Here is a 3,796-nt window from a genome sequence, read left to right on the forward strand (position 1 = left end):
TTTCAACATAATTTTTGTTTTATGCTCTGATTTTGTTTCAACACAATTGGTGAAAATATGCTCCAAAAAGTTCCAGGCAAGCTAAAGGGAAACAATGACCAACAGTTGAAGCTCGTCTAGGAATTAGATGGACATGTTATGCGCTGTGTGCGAGATCAAAATGGAAACCATGTTATCTAGAAGTGTGTTTACAATTTGGAGGTCCAACTGAGCAATAGATTCTAATCAGTGAGATTCTGGGCTCAATAGATGAAAGCCAAACTTTGCAGGTCAAAGATGTAAGATGGAAGGAAAATCTTGGTGGGTAAACTATGGAAATGCATCTTGTTGGGCATTTTGCAGGTGAAGTTAATAGGCAAGTTGGGAATGGTATAGATGTGTAGAAATCTCCTAAAGTGATGGCGAAGTTGAAGAAACAAATTAATTACACCAAAGAAATCCTTAGTGCTAATAATGAGGCCCCTCTATTAGTTGAATCAATTTATGAGGATCATGATTTCAGGAATACCATAACTTGGAAGATATTTGAAGAGATTTGGGGGGATCTATTTGAGGAGGCGCCTTTTCCTATAAAGGAAATTTTTAAGCATTCTGGCTTGAAGGTGGAAGACCTTTATGCTATAGAGTTGATAGGTGGAGTGACTCACATGACAAAATTGCAGGCATTGCTCCAAGAATTTCTTGGCAAAAAAGAATTATATAAGCATCTTGATGCTGATGAAGCTGTAGTGCTCGGATCAACACTTCATGCTGCAAATTTGAGTGATGGAATCAAGCTAAACCACAAGCTAGAAATGGTTGATGATGCAACATATGGAATCATACTCGAATTGAATAGTCCTGATCTAGATAATGGGGAAAGTAATCAACAAGTATTTATCCCACGGATGAAGATAGCAGTATGGCTATTTGGTTCTGGAGCTTAGGTATTCAGTATGGTAATGCTTGGTGGGTTAATGCACCTTATAAGGTCTATCTTATCAGTGGTTGATTACTTCATAGGTAATCTTCGAAAGATCAGTGGAAAATTGAGTAAACAAGATACAAAGAGGTTAGGGCTGCTACGTGTAGCCCTTCGGTGCTACGCATAGAGCTTGTGTACCTAAAATGGACTCGAAAGGAACTATGGTTGTGAAATGTTGTTTTGTTGCAAAGAGTAAAACGTTAGTTGCATTGTTTGTTACTTTTTGCAGGTTGCTTTGTGTTTGTCTAAGACTATCGCAAGAGGGAGAGTGAGCATTGTATTGCTTTTCTTTAAGACTCATTGTGTATCTTCCTTTTCTGCTTGGATGTAGTAGATCATGCTAGGCCAGAAAAATTGAAAGCCACCCTCTGGATTGTAAATGAAGGAGTTACAAGTTGGATTCGATGAATTCTATGAAGAGATGGGGCAACATAAGGATAAACTTGGTATATATTGTCCTCACATTCTTTTAGATTACATATGTGTTTTGTCTTGGTGTAGTCCATAAAAGTCATGCCTCAAAGAGGGAGATAGATGGGGCATTTCGGCCTTGAATTTATGCTTTAGTTGATGCTTGTCCATTGGAAGATCTTCAACAATTTCATGTGGTTTTGGGTGAGGGTCCCCATCGGAGTTCATTTCAGGCACTAAGATTCGATTATGAAGGACATTTTAGGTACATAGGGAGAATTTTCATTCATTGTTAGTATCACTGAGAGAAATAAGCCGAGATTTTTTCTAAAGGTTGAGGTTAATCTGTTCATGAGAACAACAACTTGGATAACAAAGTATCCTAAAACTGAGATTCCTTGACATATTTTAGAGATTTCATGAGTAATAAAGAGGCATGTGGCATTATTCGAATTTTTCTAGGAACCGATGGCAAATGTTTTAGCCATGAAATCAGTAGCGTTGAGTTTTTGAAGGGGATAAATGGCAGCGTTGAAATTTTCCAATGGATAAGTGGCAAAATTTGTGGGATTGAAATCAACAGCTATTAAAACATTCCATATTTCCAGCGATGACACCTTCAGCAGTTCGAGTTCAAAAGATTGCAGCAAATCTATTTTGATGAGATCTAATTAAATTATTTAGTTATGATTTTAATTTATGTAATTCGACTGCAACACATATTTGGTTTTCTTTTTAATGTTAATTATTTTTATTCCTATGTTTAGGAAGTAAAAATTAATATGTAATAGGGTATATATAGGATAATTTTTGAGATGTAAGGGTTTGATTTTTGCAGAAGAGAGAGGCTGCTTTGGCTGTGTAAATTTTTTCTTGAATATTATTTTAATAATGCAGTTTTTGCCCTTTAGACCTGGGATCCATCAGGGTGTTTAATGTCTAGTATGTTTTTCCTATAATTCACTTACATATTTTGTTTTTTCTACCTTGTTACAACATTATCTAAGAGATGTGTTAAGAATTCATCTACACACGATGCTCCTTTCATGATGATTTTGTTGTTAAATGTAGTGGTTGTCTTTGCAGAATCCATCCTCTGTTAGATGCTCTATTGAGTAACCCTATGTAGATCCATCCCCTGCTTGATGCCTACAGGGCAACGGGCTTTCTTCCCTATTCTTCTCACATTTGCAATATTTTATCTGGCTGAACATTGCACTTACTTTGCCCCAGGTTTGCTGGCAGAAACTAGCATCGAATCCATAGCCTAATGGTCCTTTCTCTTGTTGTTTTCAACCCATAAACCTTTCAAACCAATCTTCACACTCCATAGCTAGCCTAAGATTCAGTTATCACAGCCACATTTTGTTGGAAAAGAGAGAGCCCTCTTTGGTTTGGCAGGGCTAGATGCCAGATAGAAAGCTTGGCCTGTGGTTACCTCAGAATTTCCTCTTCTTAGCCTTGAGGTTCATTCCAAGTGCTAACATATTGGCATCACTGCCAGGGACGAGGTGACAGATCTTCTCCAGGAAAGATCGTTCAAGTTGCAGATCTAGTTGCTGATGGTGGACAGTAGGTAGACACATATGAAGGCTGAAATCATCTACCTGACGACTCCATTGTTCAAGATCCCAAGCTTAAAAGTTTCAAAGCGACTTCATTACCAATGAATCTAGAATCCAGATTTCAGAATGTTGATAGTAATCACCGATGACAGGGTATGTGGCAAATCCGTTATCTAGTGAAATGTTATTGACTTTAAGGGATGAGTTAGCAAAATTTCAAATTGATCAAAATTTCTCAACATCAGTGTTTCTTTGTTTGAAATCCAGTTGAATCACACTTGAAAGTAAATATTGTTTTCACGGCTTAGTTGCTGAAAGATTATAAAGTGAAATTGAACTATTGGATGTTCAAATTAAATCACATGAATTCTGAGATCCCAAAAAGTTATTGGAAACTCTCCCTCCTTCAAAACAAGAAACAATAGGGTTGTTCGCCGATGTTTGCACTGATAGTTTGCAATTGGAGGCCTATGTTGAGGAGTTCGGGTAGAAAACAAAGTCTAGTTTCTTCGATCCTATTGTTTCATATATGGAGTATAATTTCAGTTTGAATGATAAGTCAGATTGTCTTTTACACAACTAGACTCATTTTTTGCACGTATGGCTGTCAATATTTCTAGTTGTCTCCTGGTTCAAGCACTTCCAAGCAACATCCTTGTCATAGTTACTTGATTGGTTGATCTGGCATTACAACATCACTTGATCTATTGATTTTGTTGCAAAGTAGGGTAGGTTTGTGCATAAATAAGCTGCCCAAGACAACACTTTGCTTTCGGTATTTGTTTATGTATAGGTTGCAGTGTATCTATGTTTTTGGTAGGTATAAGTTGTTTAGGTTTGCAGTTGTTTGTGACTG

At 37.1% G+C, this 3,796-nt stretch overlaps 1 pseudogene; it reads left to right on the forward strand.

The window, feature by feature from the left end:
• The first annotated feature begins 398 nt into the window (after positions 1-398).
• LOC149157607 (heat shock 70 kDa protein 17 pseudogene) lies at positions 399-926 on the forward strand (annotated as a pseudogene).
• The last annotated feature ends 2,870 nt before the right edge of the window (positions 927-3,796 follow it).

This window comes from Pinus tabuliformis, chromosome 5_2 (assembly GCF_031772625.1).
Source record: "Pinus tabuliformis cultivar Carrire ecotype Pingquan chromosome 5_2, CPIR1, whole genome shotgun sequence".
In the NCBI taxonomy this organism is placed as follows: domain Eukaryota; kingdom Viridiplantae; phylum Streptophyta; class Pinopsida; order Pinales; family Pinaceae; genus Pinus; species Pinus tabuliformis.